We start from the raw sequence: 22500 nt of genomic DNA on the forward strand, positions 1-22500 counted from the left end.
ACACAAAGGTTTGGTATTTTTAATAATCAAATTGTTAGCGTAAATGGAAATATTTGGAATGCAATTTAGTAGCATTGACATTTGTGTGAAACTTTATGTTCATTTGTTGTTATTGTACAATTTTAAGTGATTTATTTACTACCACTATAGTTATAAATGACCAAAAGTTATTCACTGTACTAACAATTATAAATTTTTAACGTAATTTATAATAAAACAAATTGTTTATTATGCATGACACATTTAGGCATTATGTCTTGTACGACAACAACAACAATATTTCCGCCTATGGAGTCCATAATAGAAGTGCTACTTTACTAAGACAGCTATCGATATGTGTTATTCAAAATAACGTTGACTTAATTGTTTCACACGTCATTAGCTGTTAAAAAAAAATAAAACTGCGTTGTAAGGTGTTTGGTATTTTTCCCCAAATGCGGACAGACGGCAACGTTAATTTGCATTATGATCTGCATTTAGATTTACCCTGACAGACGACAAATTCTGCATTTACGAAACAGCTGATTGCTGGTTAACATGTAGTTTGTTGTTGTTTGCACTGCAATTTGTTTACACCGCATTATCATTTACACTGCAGTATCCACTCCATGTGTCTCAGAGCATATTCATGGCTCTCCTTTACAGCATTGCCATATTGAAATACCTATTTTGTGCATTAAGAATGTGGATAAAGCACGAATGAATTTGAATTAAGACAGTTAATGGGTATAAAACTTATATTCAAATTTAGGATTTTTGTGATTGTTTAACTCGGAATTTGTGTATCAAACAAAGTAACACAAACAATAAACCAATAACAACATGAAAATATGGTTTAATGTGGTTGCATTAAATAAGAAAACTATTCATGGGGTACCAAGAGATCATTGATTACTGACTTATAGCACGTTTTTTATATTTTGGCCTAAAACAACCAAAACCATTCAGATACTCAGACAAAAATTGTAGCCAAGACAATAGTTAAGAGCTCTCTGTACATCGCGAAAGCATTGGAACGCTCCCTCATACAGTTTTGGCCTCGTGAACGTGCAAATTTTGGTAATTTATCAATATTTTTACGAAAAATGTTCACATTCAAAAAGCCAAAATTGCCTGAAGGAACATTCTAATGCTTTTCCAAAGGGAGTGACCGATTTGGTCCATACTTTGTTCAAACGTAGATCAATTTAGAAGATGTGCCATATCAGTCCGCTACTTCGGGTACCTCCCAAACAAAGGTTCAACAAAGGTTCCATACTTTGAACATCGTAATGTTTCTACCAGACATAGATCAAGTTCGAATAGGGACTTTATCGATCCACTACTTCGTTTATCTCCCTCACATTATTTCGGAAAAATTCAGTTTAAGGCCTGCTCTCGAATCGAATTGATTTTGTTTTTTGCACCAGGTTGTTCTCGCAAGCCCTTTTTCGGCGGTACAATTTTTTGAGGGGGCAAGTCAATACTTCGATTAACCTTCGATTAACCTTGAAGATGAACCATCACCCCCACAAAAGTTCAAAAGTTTTTGCTATTCGATCATTCTTAAATATATTAACGGATTTGATCCACATCGTTACATAAAATTTCAAAATTGTTCGCATAAGTGCAATTCAAGGACTCTCCTCGCATCATCATTATTTGCAGCAGCTTGTTCTCGCTAGTCGGTTTTCGTAAAATTTTTGGTAAAATTTTTTGGAGGGGCAAGACAATACTTCGAAAGCTTCAAAAAACCCTGACGGCACCAACTAAAATGACTGATGAGCAAGCAATCCCACGGAAGCTGGTTTTTCGTAACGGATTGACCCGAAACCATAGTATTTCGACAAGCGGCTGCCAACCCAGCAATAAAACCTATGCTTAGTTGTAGATTTCTATACTGTTACAACAACAACAGCAACTAAGGAGCACGATAACGTACGAATTGAGTATCCGACCTATATAGAACAACGCATCCCTCAGAAAAGTTCAACATTAGCTTAAGTGTAGTTTAAGGGCTGTTCGAGGATCGTTTTGAAGTTTTTACTGAAAAAAAAACAGGAAAATCGACAGTCAAAACTGATCGCGTGTACCCCGCTTAAGAGCTCTAAAATGGCACAATAACTTTATTGTTGTAAGGTAATTCAGCTTAATCTCAGTTTTGCTGTTTTTAAATGTTTAAAACAACAAGTTTTTTAAGAGTTATGCAGTTAACATTGATTTAATTACGGGAAAAGCAGAGAAGATTAGTTTCGTCCAACGCCACTTGGACTCATCAGTTCTCTTAGTTCTTTGTATTGAAACGAAAAACTCTTCCCCAATTTTATGACGACTAGAGCTCAAGAATAAACGTGTCCGATAAATTCGTTTTTTAAATATAAAAACAACAAAATTGAGATTAATCTGAATTACCTTACAACAATAAAGTAATACACATCTCAACAAAACTTCCAAAGTGAATCTCGATCCATTTGTTCAGATACCTCCGCCGCTAAGGTTCCAAACTTTTGCTCTTTAATCGAAATCAAATTTATTAGCAAAATGTTCGCATTTATTCGGAATGTCAAAAATGCCTAAAATAAATACCCGAAAATTTTATATATTCTTGTCAGCAAGTGCATACGTCCAAAATAAGGCCACAAACTTCGAGGGTATACATATCTCTGTAGGCGAATCCGATTGATACGTTTTTTACTTGTTTATCTCAAAATAGATGTCATTTCTCAGTACTATAATTTCCCACTTTTACTCTCTCGAGTCCAGACGTTGAGTGCGTAGACATCATCAGCTTGATCTTTTGCGAATTTTTTAAAGGTATCTATTACTTCTTTCAAGCATTGATTCATGATGTTACTTTCCACGGTATAAGTATATTTATAAAATTTCGCATCTCGCAGTAGGATTTTGAAAACATCACACGATAGGCTGCCTACTTATCCGAAACCTTATTTGGCATTCAACTGGTTCTGATAAGTTTTCCCCAATTTTAGGTGTAGGTTGTGCATCAGCATATGTTAGTGGATTATTTACAAGGTCCAAAGCTTGAATTTATAATGAACTAGCTGAACCCGGTGCGCTTCGCTACCCTGAATAAGGTAAAATATATTTTGACAAATTTATTTGTAGGCCAATTTTCATCTCATTGCAACTTTCATTAAAATCGGGTATATAAAGCGTGTTTTTGCATCAAATACATGAAATCGGACGAAAATATATATATGGGAGATATATCCAAATCTGAACCGATTTCAATATAATTTGGCATACTCATTTCTGCAACAAATTTAGTCACACATTCCAAATTTCATTGAAATCGAACATATGTAGCGTGTTTGATATATCAAATACTTGAAATCGGACGAAAATATATATGGGATCTATATCCAAATCTGAACCGATTTCGAAATTGTTTGGCACATTTTGTTATAAGCCACGTTCCGTCACGCATTCCAAATTTCATGGAAATCGGATATATATAGCGTGTTTGGTACACCAAATACTTGAAATCGGACGGAAAAAATATATATGGGAGCTATATCCAAATCTGGACCGATTTCGATATATTTTGGCACATTTATTTTTAGGCTAAAATCCATCACACATTTCAAATTTGGAGTCTGTATCTGTAACCGTTCTATAGATATTTGCATACAAAGTTTAAATTTTTTGGAGGTACCTCCGATTCTGATGCTATATCTCCGGATCAAAGCGGAATTTCGAAACTTTTTATAGCCTATGTTACTTTCAGGAGATTTAGTAATATACCCTGAAAATTTCAGCAAGATCGGTTCAGAGGTTTTTGAGTCTATAAATTTCAAACAAACAAACATACAAACATTTTTCTATTTTATATATATAGATGCACAATTATATAATTGGTAGAGCCCCGAAATGCTTGCTCGAATTCGAGCAGTGAGTGAAAACTTTTCTCAAAACTGATAAATATTTATTGTTGTTGAATTCAAATTACAAAACCTTTTAGTAATATAATAATAACATGGTCAAATTCCATTTCATTCTTCCATTAAATCCAGAAAAAAACTCTGCACAATATTAAAATAAAAAAATAAACTAATATTACATTCCCCTAAATTGCTATGTACTTTCCATTTTGGCAAATCAATAAAACTTTTTGCATATCCATTAAGGAACAAAACTTCTAGGAACAGCAACTCCACAACAAAAAAGCAACTACAAAACAATTGAATTGTATAAATTTGATTTCTACATTTGTGCAAAGGGAAATAATGTATGTTTTCTAATATTCTCCACCCCTTATATTTCAAAAGTAAATTCATAAAAAACAATGTTTACTAAAAATGAAAAACATTTTGTTTTGAAATTCTTTCCATCAAAAAAATTCCATTAACTTTTTTACCCCTTTCTTGACGATAACTTTTATCGGACGGAAGGGGGTTTAGACCAACATGTATACAAGCAAGTTAACACTGACTTGTGAGCAACAATTCTTTGTATGTTGTTCGCAATCATGTCTATATTTACGTCTACACGTCAGTTTCTTTCTTGTAAAAACAAAAACCTTGAACTGTCAACAATAATTTGGGTCAAGTTTTTTCTTCAGTCTTTCTTTCTTGACGTACAATAAACTAGTGGCATTTTGAGTATTCAGTTGATATTAGTAGTCACTGAGCATTTTTTTGTACTACGCGAAAATATTTCAAATTGCTGCCCTTTTTGTTGTACATACACACACCGCGTATGTACATATATTTATACTTCCTTATAAGGAATTTTTGTGTGTTTAATGCAAAATTAATTTTAACGGAATTTTTGTGTAAAATAAATAAAAAAGAATCAGTCGACTGGACAGCAAGCAAAACACAATCAGTCCGTGACTGTGCAAAAAATTATTCCTCTCTTTTCCACACTAGAGCGATTTCATAAAAAAAAATGTCACGAAATTAGGCGATCTTAGATCGTGTTCCCCACTTCCCAATCCCATGATATTATTCTACATTGGAACTCGATCGCATAATTTCATGAAATTTTTTCAATGAAATCACTCTAGTGTAGAACGGGACTTAGTAACCATGTTTAGTCCAAAAATCTAATATCCCTAAAAGTATGCATCACATAAAATATTTTCTGTTTTGTTACATTCCACATCCAAGTAATTTTTTTTACAATATTCCATAAATTGTTCAACTTTTATTAATCCATTTAAAGTACATTTCAATGGAGAGAGACATTGAATTAAATGGGAAATACAAAAACAACAAAAACAGAATATAATGGAACTGTTTCAAGTTTGTTAGCGCAGCTGTATTATGGGCATCATCACGAGTTGCTGATGATGATTATGGAGCTTTAAGGACACCAACACCAGAAACAGACATTAACAAAGTGAATTGAATGAGTGAACGAATGAACAAAATTGACCGGATACAATTTCGTTTCCGTGCTCATATTAAATGAACAGATGTGTGCAGTGTATATGTATGTATGGATGGTTATCCTAGTGACTCCGAAACTATAAAGGATGATACAGATATATCTACATATGCAAGTAAAACATATCTTTTGTTTTTGGTTGTAGAAGAAAAATTACCATTTATTCATTGGATTAATGGATTATTAGGAGGGAATGAAATAAAGAAATGTATTGCAGTTAAACTTCTCTATAGCGTAGCTGCTGCTGGGGTCGAAGAAATACTATATTATAGAGAAAATTTGTTATAGACTATTTTGTACGGGAACTCGTATTTTTATTTTATAAATAGATTTGCTATAGAGAATTATTCGTTATAGAGATGTTCGCGTCCAGACAACTGCAGTAACTGTTGCAAAATTATGAATGAAAATCGTCGATTTCTTTTTGTTTTCCGTTCATATATTTTGTTTTTATTCATGTTCTTTTGTTTTCAACACATTTCAATTATTATCTCACACATTTTTACAAAAAATATCAAAAATTTGTCAACCCTACTGCCTGTAAAAATGATGGACAGCTTGGAGCCAACCGACAAATGTATGTATGTGTTAGTAAATCAGAGTTGTATTTGAAGACAAATTGTCTGGTGTAAACGCCTAGTAATATTATTATTAAATAGATATTGTTACTATTATTATTATTATTATTATTATTATTATTATTATTATTATTATTATTTTTATTGTTATTATTAATATTTTTATTATTATTACTTTTTTTATTATTATTATTACTATTATTATTATTATTATAATTTATTATTATAATGTATTATTATTTTATTATTATTATTATTATTATTATTGTTAAGATTATTATTTATTATTACTATTATTATGATTATTAATAATAAATAATAATCATAATTACTATTTTTTATTATTATGATAATTATCATTATTTTTGGAAATTCTTATTTCAAATTTGTATCGTCTCATCTTAATATACCTTTAGTTTGTCATATGCACGTATGTACATATGTATGCTGCATTCACACACCAATGTCGTTGTCACAACTCGTCCAGTATTTATGGCGAACAATTTCACTTGTTAGAGTAGCTGCTGATGTTGTTGTTATTATTGTCGCAGTGCCACACCAACACTTCCTTCCGGCCATGATGACTCTCAACACTTTGAACTAACTAAATATTTTGTAGTAAAATGGGGATTTTACAACGAAATCCAACCATGAATGTGAATACAAAGCTAGTAGGATATACATATACAAAGGGGACCCCCCTCATCATGTTTCCACTTATTAATGAAGAGCAAAAAAAGAAAGATGTATAAATTGGCCAACAAAAGAGAATTTGCTCTGGGATACAACCAACAATTCACTTGGCAATTCGCATGCATTTTTATGCTCTATTTTCTACGAATATTTAATTTATTTTCTGAAATAATTTTATGCATGTAGCAATTTTATTCTTCATTCATTACGGGTTTTAGAATTTAACAATTGTAAAATTACAAAATTTACATACATTGCGACACAAACAATATAAATTGTTGGGAGATTACACAGAGTAAATTTATTGTAAACGAAAAGAAGTGTTTTTCATTTCTAATCCACTTTTAGTTTTAGAAAACTGTTGATTACTAAAAACCAACGATATATGTATGTATGTAGTTGTATATAGTATACTTGAAGGAGGAAGTGTTTGGCTATAAAATTGTTGCCTGCTTGTGGGTAGATGGATGATTGTTGTTGAATCTCTTCAAACTCCAAATTAATTCAATGTAAAACATATGTAGTAAGGAAATTAAATCACATAACAAGCATATCACATGTACTAAGTCAGCCTTAGGTTATATTTTCGAAAGAAAAATGGATAACATGAATACAAATGAAATGTTTTCTTTTAATATGCATTTCTGGAAAGTCAAATAAAGTCAAGGGAGATTTTAATGTAATATTTTAGTATTACTTATATTACCCGGAGCTGTATGAGGTATATGCTACAAATTAAATAGTTAAACGTATCAAACTACAAAGGTTGCGCTGGCTAGGTCATGTTGAAAGAGTGTATAAAGATGCTCCAACTAAAACGTGTTTGAACTGGACTCCCTAAATAATGTTCCTTATATAAAAATCCTTCAGCTACAAATTCTAACGGTATTCACTCATTGATTTACAAAAGTCACACTTCTGAGATGTACGCACAAGCTATGTTTTCGATAAAAAATATTTCAAACAATTCAATTTACACAATTCATTCAACTAAATCAAAATTTGTCATAACAGTCCATAAACTTCACATTAATTATCTAAATTGACATACACATAAATTGTATTACAATATTTGCCTTTACATAACACATCACGCATAACATTTAAGCCTTTGTCCATATGTAAATAATAATTTATTCTAAGTTCACAAATCAATTTAGCATAAATTCCCTATATAGTTGATTTGAAAATTACACAATTATTTAACTCATTATTTCTTAATGTCGGTCGCCGCATTACATTACAGTAAAGTAAGCCGTATTTAGTTTTTAAAAATTCATTTACAATTCTGTCCAATAATGGCCATCTAATCCCCTGTCAATTGATGTGCCGTTATGATGAGAATGCAAATTCACAACTTTATGAAATCAGAAAAAATAAAATAGGGAGGTGAATACATAATCTAAGGATTAGTTGTGAATTCGCATTTCATACACCCACATATACGTATGTATGTATATATGTGTTCGTGTTATTTGTTTATGCAAATGTGATTTTGTTTATTCAATATCGTAGTTGGTTGATATTGAAGAGAGTTATGAAAAATCTTATATATGCACGCATATGAACTGAATTTTTAGATTTTTTGTTGGATAGAAATTATGTGTATATTCTTAAATTACGGGGAATTACTGGTCATTATCGAGAAAAATGGAAAGAAAATTAAAGCGTTGTAGCAAAGACCAGAAAGACTACTAAAAACTTTGGTGCGAGAGGTGTATGAAGGAAAGGCCCTAACTAAATAATGGAATATTTCGGATTATTGAAAAATTTGGAAGTCAATATGCTAAATTTCAGGAAAATAGGTTTACAAATGTGACCAATGTCAAATACCTCAAATCGAGGGAGGGGGTGCGGGGAATAGAGTATAACAAGAAGGGGGGATGATCATATAGCAAAACGGAGACCTATGTACGTTCAAAATTTGTTGGCACATAGGTTTGGTAATCAGTCACATTTTACACATTTTCTAAATATATAAGATTATTATTTACAATAGGCTTGATATTGTCGGATACTCGAAATCACAGCCAACGTTGTGAAAACTCTCATCGTAATCATAATGTCATTGCAAAGGGTTGGTGAAAATGACATGCCAAAGCATTGGTGAAAATGACATGCTTTGGATCCAAAAATGAATAGCATCTTTTGGAGTCCACGCTCATATAAAATTCATCGATGAAGATGCTAAAAAGATGACATGCCAGATCACTTTCACCCATGATTGAATGACATCTTTGGCATCGAACATTTTGCTGGGAATAATAATAATAATAATAATAATAATAATAATAATAATAATAATAATAATAATAATAATAATAATAATAATAATAATAATAATAATATTTTATTTATAATTAATATTATCATTTGGAAGAAATTTTACGAATTGCTTAATTTCCGCCATATCGGGTAATCAATTTGTAAGTTATATTTGGTGTCGGAGGGGCTTTTGAGTTTTTAAGACATTATCTTAGGAATTATGGGACTGTCCGCAAAGAACTTGTATCGTCTTAATTGCGGTTGCAACGACCATCTGCTGCAAAAAACTCAAAACGATCCGATACCTTTCATAAAGTTCACTTTTTAGAATTTTTTTAATATTTTCGTTGTTACCCGGAGGAGTGGACCGATTAGTACCTATTCGAATTTGATGCAAGTTTGGACAAAATATTAAATATTCGAGAGTTTGGCTGTTATAAATATCAAATATCAAAAAAGTGACAACAGGTAAAAAGGCGTTAAGTTCGGCCTGGTCGAACTTTTTATACTCTCCACCATAAAATATTCTGAACTAAAATGCAATAATTATTTTCTTTCCTGTACACAATATTTTTATACCCTCAGCATTTATGCTAACGAGGGTATATGTATACACTTTCATACGGGCAAAATGTGCCTCATCGAAATAATGGTTTTAGACCCCAAGTATGTTTGCACGAAATGTGTTTCAGACAATTTGTAGTCGATTTAGCAATGTCCGTCCGTCTGTCTGTCTGGCTGTTGCGCACGTAGTTTAAGTTCGAAGATGGGTTATATCGGTCCACTCCTCCCGGTACCTCCCCTAATAAAGTTCAAGAATGTTCGGAAAATTTGTGCGAACGATAACTCTTGAAGGCAGTAACCGATTTGGTCCATACTTTGCACATCGTGAAATTTATACCAAACTTAGACGAGGTTCCAATATGGACTCAATCGGTCCACGCCTTCGGGTACCTCCCACACAAAATTTCGGAAAAGTTCAGTTTAGGACCTGCTCTCGAATCGTTTTGACTTTTGTTGTAACAACTTGTACTCATTGCCCTCCATACGACGGTACCAATTGTATCAGGGGCAAGTCCATACTTCCTGAGAAAACAGCCTGAAAGGTTCACAAAACCCCTATGACACCGTGTGTCTTGGTTGGAGCGCAAGATAACTCTCGAACGGATCAGCCTATTCGATCCAAAATTTGGCTTTCATAATATTTTGTCCAAACATAGTTTAAGTTCGAAGATGGGCCATATCGGTTCACTCCTTCACGTACCTCCCGCACAAAAGTTCAAAAATGTTCGGAAAAATTGTGCGCCCGACAACTCTTGAAGGGAAGGGCCGATTTGGTCTATACTTTACGCATAATAATATATCTACCAGATATAGATCAGGTTTGAATATGGACTATATGTGTCCATTCCTTCGGGTACCTCCCACACACAATTTCGGATAAGTTCACTTTAAGACCTGCTCGTGACTAACTTTGAATTCTGTTGAAGCAACTTGCAATCGCTGTCTCAATTACGACGGTAAAAGTTTTTTCAGTGGCAAGTACAATAACTCTCGAACTGATAAACCGATTTAGTCTTAAATTTGGTCTTAGTCATATATTGTCCTAACATAGTTTAACTTCTAAAATGGCGCATATCGGTCCTCTCCTTAGGATACCACCCCCAGAAAGGTTCAACATTTGTGTCCAGGTGTAGTTTAGGGTCTGTTCGGAGATCCTTTGGAAATTTATACCGATGATGTTCTTTGTGGTCCTGTTTACTACCATATTATGTTTTCCGTTGACAAGCCCATGCTTCCTGGCGTTATGGTCCAACAGGTATACGATAACCCACTGAAATGACTAGTGTGCGCGATATCTATGGGAAACATATGACTCTCAAAATAAGACCCACTTCCGTAATGCATTATGTCGGTCCATTCCTCCTCCGCAAAACTTTTGAACTATAATCCTAATCCACATCTTTATCGGAGAGTTCAAATGTCCAAAAAGTGACACAAATTTCTGAAAAGACCCTAAATACATTCTATCTGTTCGTAGATTAAAGTTTCAATTCACACAGGCTGAGGGTATATCTCTGTCGGGAGTTGGGAACAGAACCTTTTACCCCGGTTATATTAGCCGGCTTCGCCAGAATATGTGCATAAAAATTATGTGTTTTTTAGAACCGCTATATCTAAAGAATGGTTCCTTCTAGGAAAAAAAAATTATAAAAACCAAATTTGTGGATAATTTTTCTGTCTACAATATATACTCTAATCACTTTTTGATTAGACCAGCCGTTCTCAAAAAAATCCGAAAACCTAAATAAACCCTTTAAGTTTCACCTTTGACCCCGAATAATTTTTTTTTGCACACGTGGGATCGGACTGATTAGGACGTTGCTTCTAACGACAAACCATAGCTCTACACCAAAATTCAACTTTGTGGGAATTTTTCAATGTTTCAATTTCAATGTCTGACTGGGCTATAATATACCCTCAATACTATCGTCGATGATATAAAAAGTGATGAATTTTCTACATTTTTCATTTTTTGACCATAAAACGAAGTTTTTTCTAAATAATATGTTAAGTGAAATTGTAGTCAGAGACAATAGCTAAAACTTTACAACTTGGAAAATAAGTAAAAAATTCAAATAGTTTACGAAATATGAGCCCAAGAAAATTTGCAAATTTTCCAAAAAAGAAAAAACTGCAAGTCATAATGTGGAAGCTCGATTTTCACCGTAGACGTAGGGTCTAGTAGACTTTTTTGCTCAGTACAATCCCAAGAATCAGAAACGCGAAGCACCTCTTAAAATGTTCAAATCATCCTATTATTTGTAGTACACAATATACTTATCATATACATAGGTACTACAAAAATGTATAAATTTCTTTGTGCGCTATAAATACTTATTAAGATATTCATTTAGATTTTAATAGAAATTTAAAATTCAAAGACATGAACAGAAAGAAAATGCATTGTATTAAACAATACAACAAAACAACAATAATGACAAGGAAAATCCTTTTGTTTGGCTCCGTCATACAAAATCCCAAGCAATCATCGTTTAATGGTTTCAGCTGTTGATTGCAACAAATTGTTATGGCATAAAAGAGCTATTAAAAATAATTTTCTTAAAACATTTTGTTGTGGCGGTAAGGATATTTATGGCTTTTATTAACTGACGTTTCTAAGTTTTATTGTATTTAAAGTGTAATTTTAAATAATGGGTTTATATCATGTTTAAATTCCCTGGTTAAGCTCCTTTATTTGACATATATTCATTGGAATTGACAATGTGAATTCACTGGACGTACCAATACTTTAATTTTTTATAACACCCACTGTATAATTGATTTTAAAAGTTTTAATAGAATTTATAATGTCAATGAACATCTATGAAACAAATGATCTGTTATCTGGTCCATTGTTGACCTTTACAAACACAATACGCATGTACATATGTTAGTGTGTGTTTGTGCCATCCCCCTTTCACATAGTTTACAGACCATTGAGCAGCTATTCGCCTCCATTCAAGTTCATAGACAATAACTACATATCTATGTATGTATGCATAAACACGTACACAGACACAAAATATTAAATTATCCTTTAGTTTCATCATCCACTGTGACCGTGGGAGAAAGGCTAGGTAATAATAATAATTTTATGCTTGTGCTGCAAATGTCATGGCTTCTGGTGGACCGGAGACAGAAGGAGAAATTTTTGAAAAATTTTACAGTTTATAAATAGCACCAACAATATAAATGGATGTTTTAAAAATATGCATACATCAATTTAAAAATAACGACATCATTATTTATAATGCAAATGGATGTGGATGGAGGGATAGGATAGGGAATAGATTTGCATATTAATAAAAGTTGTACATTATGTTTGTATGCAAATACACATGTACTATATAATATCTTTTATATACTGAAGCATAAAAAATACTACTTTTTGAGAATAGATAAATATTAGACATTTAAAATACATAAATATTTTTGGGGTTATTGTGAACCTAAATTCTACATGAGTTGTCTCATTTTCTCGTTTAAGTTGAAACGGCTGACACACAAAATTCAAGGGGAATTTTCGTTCAGAATAACCAAATTTATGTTTCAACTTTAAATTATTCATTTCTCAAACAATCGAGAAACATCTACAACATTCCGTCTTAAGCTTTTTGCTTGGCAAACATAATTTACTAAAGCCCTCCTCGCCTCACCAACAGAGTCTAACTGATATGACTTGATTTTAGTATAAATTTTATATGAAAGGGTCACTTTAGCTAAGGTTGTACAAACACATGTCCGTACATACGAGTACATCTACCACCCATGAAGAAATAATTTGGTCATTTATTATTTTGACCTTATTTAGTTGTAATTTAACCATGAAATCTCAATGGCAACATTTGTGTTTGAAATTGATGGCAATGGACGGACGGACAAACATGCTGCTGTCCTGTCCGAGGGAATTGGCAATTTCTATTTACCCTAAGATTTAATGTGTTGGCAATCAGCGTTTATGACCTCTAAGACATGACATGTTAAATGTTTATGTAACACACATGCAGACATACATATGCATGTTGGGACACACAAATCTCACAATATAATTTTCTCTTTTCAAAGAGAATAATTTTTAGAACAAAACTATCTTGACGTTCTACAGAAGATCAAAAAAGCAAACAAAGTGAAAATTAAAGAGAAGTAATACGACAATAATTTTTTATAAAAATACCCAAAACGGAAGCTGGACATCCGACAGTTTCTATTACAGGAGGAGATAGGCTAGCATGGACATGAATAAAATAAATAAACAAATAAATAAACAATAAATAAATAAACAAATAAATAAATAAATAAATAAATAAAATGAAATCGGCACAAATGGATCTGCATTCTGTATCAACGATTAGCGCACTAGAGATGGTTTGGAGGGAATAAGAGAGTATTAACATCATTTCCGCAAGAAAAATGAGATATAGAAAAGAGGAAGTGTGAAAAAATTGAGATGTACGGGAACCAGTACGAAGTCCGAAAAATTATCAAAATTCAAACATCAAAGAAATGGATTTGGTACAGGAACATTCTCCTTGTATCACATTTTTATACCCTCCACCATAGGATGGGGGTATATTAAGTTTGTCACTACGTTTGTAACTACTCGAAATAATCATTGTAGACCCCACAAAGTATATATATTCTTGATCAATTCTACATCGATATAGCCATGTCCGTCCGTCTGTCTGTCCGTCTGTGGAAATCACTCTAGCGTCCGAACGGATTGACGTAGGTTGATGAAATTTTGGGACAATATGTGATATTTACGTAGGACTTTTGGTATTGAAAGCGGGCTATGTAGCTCCACGCTTTCGTATAGCCCCCATACAAAATGACGCGTGAAGCGTCGTCGTTTTAAGGAATTTTTAAGATATTTGGCCTATTTTACCACCGAATTGGTTTTAATTTGGTACTTTGTGTCTTCAGAGGCCAGAAAACATTCCTACCAAAGTAGGGTTATATAGGTCCACGTTTTGGTATAGTCCCCACATAAGACCCCTTATAAAGTACGCGTCATTTTAATATATTTTGAATGTATTAGACCCATTTGACCAAAGAATCGGTTGTAACTTTGTATTTTGTATTTCCAGAGGCTAAGAAACATTTCTACCACGTGTTGATATAGCCCCCATAATACAATATCTCCCGATTTTCGATATTTTGAACGTTTTAGCCTCATTATCACACCGATATGGCTGAAATTTGGTATTTAGTCTTCTTTAGGTGTATAAAACTTTCTCCCAGAAATTTGTAGGTATAGGTCCACGCCATCATATAGCCCCCATAGAACGGTACCTTCCGAATTTCGGTATTTTGAAGGTAGTGGCCACATTAATCCACCGAAAGGGCTGAAATTTGTGGTGGAGGGTATAAAAAGTTCGGCCCGACCGAACTTAACGCTTTTCTTACATGTTAGTTTTTATTTAAGATTAGATAAAACCTTACATATAAGGTGATACGATGAAATCTCAAAAAAAAAAGGTTTAGTTTCAAAGTTGTTAGTGCGTGACCTTTTTCAATATTTAAATGGAATAAACATTATTTGAGTCTATTCATTGGTGCAACAGAAAAGAATTTTTGAAAAAAAAGTCAAAGTCATAACCCTAGTAATCAGATTATGGCAAGAGTATTTCTCATAAGATGGTATTGATTGCATACCGCCCCGTCAGAATGAGGTAGCAATAAACCGACTTAAGAATAATAAGGGCGTATGAGCCGACGGTCTACCAATCGAGCTGTTCTAGACCGTGATCATACTATGTCCCGTCCACAATAACGATGATAATGCTGTGTGCTCAAATTATAGGGGCATAAATCTGCTCGCTATTGCTTATAAGAGTCAAGGGTGTTGTGTGAACGATTAAAGCCTATAATCAAAGAAATAATTGGGACATAACAGTGCGGCTGCAGGCCCGGCAGATCCACTATTGATCTGATAATAGCGGCCGATTTCCGTATTGTCATTTGCTTTGTATTCGTGCATGAAATCGATTTCCCCACTACTGCAATTTCATAAAATTACTCTAGTATAGAACTCGATTTAAGAACCCCTAGTTTCATGCACGAATACAAAGCAACTGACAACACGGAAGTCGGCCAGCCTTGCAGGAACCCTGACAAATATCCAAGAGATGCAGATCGAGAGTTAACATATTATTGCCGATAACAAACCAGCCTTCGACAAACCTGCTGGTTTAAAAGTATTTCAAGGCTTGTCCGAATTTCGAACAACACCTCCCGATTTTGAGTATATTGAAGGAGCCACATTATCAAACAGAAGTAGTTGAAATTTTGTATTAACTCTCCTTGGAGATATAAAATGGGGATAGGTAATGAAAAGAAATAATCGATTTTTCAACTTTTCGATTTTGGTCTGAAAATAAAAATGCGGTTTTTCGGTCTGGCGATTATTTAATTTGTCCTAAAACTCGACTTTCAACTTTTTCATAACCGCAGAAAATCAATTATTCGTCGATTTTCGAGTTTTTTTTTTGAAAATGTAAATCCCCAAAAAACCGACATTTCCTGAGTATTTCAGCCATGTAAAACTTCTTTACAAGTGGTGTCTTAAGACACGCCGTTCGGACTCGGTGATAAACAGTAGGTCCCATATTATTGAGCTAATATGAATCGGGGTGAACTCATTGATATGAGAGAAGTCTCCCTTGTCCCGTATGGGATGTTTGTGGAACAATTATATATAAAGCCGCCAAAACTGTAAAACCCCCAAGTCAAAAATTTATGGGAAACTCGAAAATCGATCACTAGATAATCGATTATGCGATTTTCCCTCTAGACAAAATTCGACTGCGATTTTTAGTCTTTTGCGTTTATGAAAAAGTCGAGTTTTAAATAATTGCAAGATCGAAAAATCGCATTTTTAGTTTTAAACCGAAATCGAAAAGTCGAAAAATCGATTATTGCTTTCCATTACCTATCCCTAGTCGACTGATCGATTAATCAAAAGTGGACTTACCTATCCCTAATATAAAACATTCTTGCAGAGAATTGTTGGGTAAGGTGCACGTTTTCCCGCTCGATTTTCGCTATTTTGAAGGTTTTAGCCTCTTTATCTTACCGAAATGGCTGTATTTTGGTATTAAGTCTTCGTGGGGGGTCCAAGTTTTGATATACCACCAGAGAACGGTACCTGCCGATTTTGGACCTTTTGAAAGCTATAGCCACATTATTATATGACATAAAAGGCAAACATTTGATATTTACTCTTTCCTGGGGTCTAATATTCCGGGTAAAAATTTTAGGTATAGGCCCACGTTTTGATACAACCTCCCCCTACAACGGTACCTCCCGATTTTGGTAATTTTATAATGTTTCAACCACATTATCCAACAGAAATAGCTAAAATGTGATCTTTTTTGGGTTTATAAAACATACCTGCAAAGAATTATCGGTATAGGTCCATGTTTTGATATAGCCTCAGAGAACGGCCTATCGATTTGCGGTCAATCCCACGGCAGCGGGTTCTTAAGTACCGGATTGACCCGAAACCGAAAGTGTTTCGGCCAGCGGCTGCCAACCCAACATTATATGCTGCTACAACAACAACAACAACATCGATTTTCGGTATATTGAAGGTTCTAGCTACATGATTCAACATAAAAGGCTAAAATTAGTCTTCCTTGGGGTCAAATTTTCTGCTGAGAATTATAGGTGCAGGTTCACGTTTTGATATAGCTCCCTATAGAACGCTATCTCCAGATTTGTGCGTATTTTGAAGGTTTTAGCCAAGTTATCCAATCGAAATGGACGAAATCTGTATTCAATATAATTTATGGTGAAGTGTCGGTCAAACTAAACACCGTTTTTACCTGTTATAAAATACCCAAAGTCTTTATAAAGAAGGCCAAAACATATTCTTAGACAAAACTAAAAGGTCTTGTTATAGAAAGTCAAAGACTGCCATAAAGACGACCAAAAAGTCATCTTATGACTACGAAAAGGTTTTTTAAGAAGTCAAAAAATATAACTCGTATGTATAATATGCTCCGATCTAACCAGTAGTCCAATAATTAACATTATTTAAATATTCCGCCCAAAAGTATGCTCACTAATTTGACTTTCGCAGATAAATCCTATTGTAGTATAAAATCTAATATAATATGTCCTTGAAAGACATATGAAGTAGGATATTTTCACGGAGTGTTGGCGTTCAGAGCCAACTCATAACTTTCGAAGGCGGCGCTAAAACGTTTGTCGTGGAAGCCACACAGGCTGAATTAGAAAAAAAGCTCATCATTGTAAAAAACAACTTGCATTTGGGAAATGAAAAGTTCGATGGCACAGAAGGTTGGTGGTTGTGTGGGTTCGAATGTTCTGCTTTCCTTTTTCACTTGCATACAATTTTATAAAGGAAAAAGTCCATGTTTTTTATAAATAAAACTTGATTTTGTTGTGTAGAAACCCCTAAAACCTTTTCAATTCCTCTCTTCAATACAGTAATTGATTTTTATGGAAATTGTAAGAGTTCTGTGGCTTAAAGACTTATACGGGAAAATGACACACATTTGACTTTCGCCCTCATGATAGTAACACTTATCTTAAAATGTTAACCCGTTAAACCTAAAAAACGCTTATCACAGATTTGTGATGGTTGCATAAATCCATTTTAAAATTACACTCGTTCATGTGTGTATATGTGAACGATAAAATGACTTTGTAAGCCTTTTTGCGTAAATAGATCTTTCTATAGAACTTAACGACACTTATACTCGTACTCTAGCACTTGCATAGTTAAGGCATTAAGGATTATGGAAATAAATATTCTCCTTTTAAAGATATTTCAGTGAACGCTGACAAATACACACAGAAAAACTTAAAGACTGCAATGAAAATAGAAACACAAACAATATCCACCTTACATTAGTCAGGAAAATCTCCTGCTCATACTTAAAGTATATTTCCAGATTAGATATAAGTACGTCATCTATGAATGTTACTCAGAAGAAGTTTTTGCAGAAATTAATTCTAGTGTTGGCGGTATGGTAGGCGGCTGTGGTGTTGAATGAATTTTGTATTTGATATGATGTAAATGCTTAGGGAATAGCTGGCAAAACACACGCATAAAGTTGCCGCCATAAAGTATGCATAACTTAGAGCACGTCGCCAATAAACTTCTAAAAGTATGCAATGAATTTTTTCTTTGTCCTTGTTGTTTGTTCTTTATTTGAACTTGTAATTTATGTCTTTTTATTTTATTTTCATGGATAGAAAATAATGATAATAAAAAAGAAAAAAAATAAATTTATTTTTAGACAAAAAAAAGGCAGGATAAGCGGAATTTTGAATGATTGAAATTAAAAAAAAAAAACTAAATTAAGTTCGTTGACAGAGAAGCCACTACACAGCTGATATGTCTGATGAGCTGCCAAACCAACAGCGAAACTAGGTCACTCATTTGGTGGTTGTGTGGGTTCGAATCTGCGGCTTTCCTTTTTCACTTGCAAAAAAAAATCTTCGATCATTAAGCACAACTCCAACGAGAAAATTAATAAAAATTAAAATGATCTTCGCCCTAACAGACAAAATTTCTACAAATAAAATAAAATGTATTGTTTTGTTCTTTGGCAAATTTTTTATGTTATTAATACTGTTTATGTTTAGCTTTAAGGCCTTTGGTTTTTGCAGCAAATAAAACAAATTATTTTATTGCATATTACTCCCGACGTTTCGTCGCCTTTTTGGCGACATCTTCTGGGGAATTCGTCTATTTAAAAAAAAATTGTATTTTCTGATTTTAAATAGACGAATTCCCCAGAATAATTCGCCAAAAAAGCGACGAAACGTCGGGAGTAATATGCAATAAAATAATTTGTTTTATTTGCTGCAAAAACCAAAGGCCTTAAAACTAAACATAAACAGTATTAAAATAAAATTTATTTTTAATATTTCTTTTTTATATGTTTTATATTTTATATACTTTTTATTATACTTTATTTTTTTATATTTTTAATTTTTTGTTAAAATTTATTAACATTCATTACAAAAATTGCAAATGTCCATCGAAGATTCTCACATTTTCCATTTATCATAGAAATCAGCGGTTTTTTTTATTTATACACAGCTGTAATGATTTCTTCGAAATTAAGAAAATACACAAAGAAATCACAGCCTATTTTTAGGCACTTGCTTCGATTGCCTTAGATTGTCTTTAACTTTTCATACATTCCTGGATTTCCTATGCAAACTCTTAGATATATTAGTTTCATATCATCCTGTGCATATGTATCACACAGATATATATGTATAGGAGTATGCATGTCTTTGGTTATGTATGTCACGCAATAACACCATAATATTCGTTCGAGTATTAATTCATTTTTTTTTCTTTATTTTGCTTGCGTGAGCGTCAGCCGTTTCAATCGTTCGTTGCTCCTTTTGTATTTTGTTTTTTAGAAAACCGACGCATTCTTTTTTATGTTTCAGGCACGCGGCATTCTAAATGGTCTCCCAACTTATTTTTTTGCCATTAAATGAGTTTTATAGTTGAGGCATGCCGTTTTTGCTTTGTCTTTTATTTTCAAAACAAAATTTTGTTTATGCAATTTTTTTCAACTATATAAAAACAAAATTGGTAACAAATGGGTGTTGCCTTAAACAGGAATGAAACTTTCATTGTGTGAATGATTGCAGGTTGTCAACAAGGCTATTGTAACAGTTTGTTTCATAGTTTGTAATTTAGAGTTTCCTGTTGAAATTTAAACAAAAACGACAGCACATAAAAGTTTAATAACATTTTTAATAGAGAATATTACATTTGAAAAATAAAATATTGCTCTGCCCACAACATGTTATTTATGGAAATTTTTGTTCTCATAGAACGTCTCTAGTTCTAGTTCTGGTGACGTTCTCCTCTATACTGACTATATAGAAAACACTATTTGTATTCTTTATAAATAATACTATTCCCGGCTTCTGCTTTATTCAAACAATGGACCCACGCACTTACAAACTAAAGGAATCCTTGCACAACAAGGATCCAAATCAGAAAACATAAACCTTATTCCCAGTCATATGATACATGTGATTCGGAATAATGTGTTTTCGTGTCTTCAAGCCATTTTCACAAGATATCCAATAACAACAAAACATAACAATAACATGGAAAAATGTAATAACAACAAGGAAGGGAAACAACTGAAATCTTAACCAATTTAAGTACCTGGGGAAAAACACAACGTGGAGTGCGTGTGTGATGATAGCGCGTTTATTGTTTTCTTTCATTTTTCCTTTGAAAAAATTTAACCATTTTCGGTTATGACTACAAACAGATGAGATTTCTAATTTATCGATAAACTTGGTGTTTTTTTTAAACAAAGCTCTGCTGCATTAACGACAACTGACGACATCATACTTTTGTCTCAATTTCCGTAAAGCACGTTTTCTTATGCCATGTTGAGCAGAGTTATACCATACCACCAGTAGGATTACATTCTTAGTTTTAATGTGAAATTATGCGTGCGTGTAGAGGAATTACTTGTGTGTGAGTTAGGGTATATAAAACCCAAAATAGCATTGCAGGCGCCGTCTGTCACATCGTAAATCATCAACACTACTATGCCAACGCTCACTCTTCTCAAACTCTTCAAAAGAAGCAATGTTGAATAACGTCAGGGATCAGTCATTGTCATCAGTGCTACATACCAATACTCACACATGCTTACATACATATATACATACATAGAAGGAGTACTTACATCCATCAGTTGTTAGGCACGTCAAGTATGCGTGCAATTTTATGTGGATTTAAATAATGCCATGAAGCGAACATGAATGACTTATATGAAACATTGGTGTTTTGAATTATAATGTTGTTAGTTTTTGGGGAAGAAAGTAAGGGTGATATCTACCATAAAAACAAACGAAAGGAGTTTAAACTTTTTGAACATTTTCTAATGAGAATTATGCTAACGTCAATTGGTCTGTTCCAGTACTGCAAGATCCTACTAATTTTTACTATTTTTTCCGATAACATAAAGGAAAAAATGTTATCGTAGTAAAAAGTAGTAGCTTCTTGCAGGTTCTGGAACAGAGCAATTATTTTAATATTATGTTTTCTTTTCCGATTTTTATTTTAATATTTTCGAATAAAAATTGCTATTTTCTGTTGTTATCGACAAAATTTTCTATACAAATGGTCCTGCAAGAACTTACTATTGTAAAAATTGGTAGATTCTTGCAGTTCTGGAACAGACCAATGCTATGGACAAGATTTTCTATTGCAAATATTGTAATCGAAAAGATTTTCAATACAAATTATGCAAGAATCCACTTATTATTAAATTTTTTCGTTAAGATAAAGGAAAAATTGTTGTCGTAATAAAAAGTTGTAGATTCTTGCAAGATTCTTTATAGAAACTACATTAATCGATAAGATTTTCTATAGAATATATTGTTATCGACATGATTTTCTGTAGAAATATTATTGTCGACATGATATCCTATAGAAGATATTGTTGTCGACATATTTTTTTATAGAAAAATTGTTATCGGCATGATTTTCTATGGAAAATATTCTATCGCAAAGATTTCCAATAAAAATTGCTGTTATCGAGAAGATTTTCAATATAAAATATTGTAATCGATAAGATTTGCTATGGAAAATATCGACAAGATTTTCTATTGAAAATATTGTTATCAACAACATTTTCTGTAGAAAACATTGTAATCTACAAGATATGCTATATAAATGCTGTTATCGAAATGATTTTAACGTTTTGTTTGTAATTTAGAGTTTCCTGTTGAAACTTTAACGACAACATTAAATAAAACTGAAATACAATTTTTAAGAGACAATATTAGATTGGAAAAATAAAATATTCTGTCCACAATGTTTTCTTTATGGAAAGTTTTGTTCTCCACAATAATTTCTGGTGGCGTTCTCCTCAATATAAAATATTGTAATCGATAAGTCTTGCTGTAGAAAATATACCTATAGACATGATTTTCTATTGAAAATATTGTTATCAGTGGAAAATATTATCGACAAGATATT

The 22500-nt window shown here is 32.9% G+C and overlaps 2 protein-coding genes across 5 annotated transcripts in view; both read right to left on the minus strand.

Annotated features, from left to right (window-relative positions):
- The window catches only part of LOC141388629 (uncharacterized), a 273261-nt gene that overhangs the window by 22894 nt on the left and 227867 nt on the right, over window positions 1–22500 (minus strand). The gene's annotated exons all lie outside the window — the stretch shown is intronic.
- Window positions 1–22500, minus strand: part of Syx1A (Syntaxin 1A) — a 246494-nt gene that overhangs the window by 8084 nt on the left and 215910 nt on the right. The gene's annotated exons all lie outside the window — the stretch shown is intronic.

The sequence above is a fragment of the Musca autumnalis genome, unplaced genomic scaffold (assembly GCF_047663935.1).
Source record: "Musca autumnalis isolate F117 unplaced genomic scaffold, ASM4766393v1 scaffold_1, whole genome shotgun sequence".
In the NCBI taxonomy this organism is placed as follows: Eukaryota; Metazoa; Arthropoda; class Insecta; order Diptera; family Muscidae; genus Musca; species Musca autumnalis.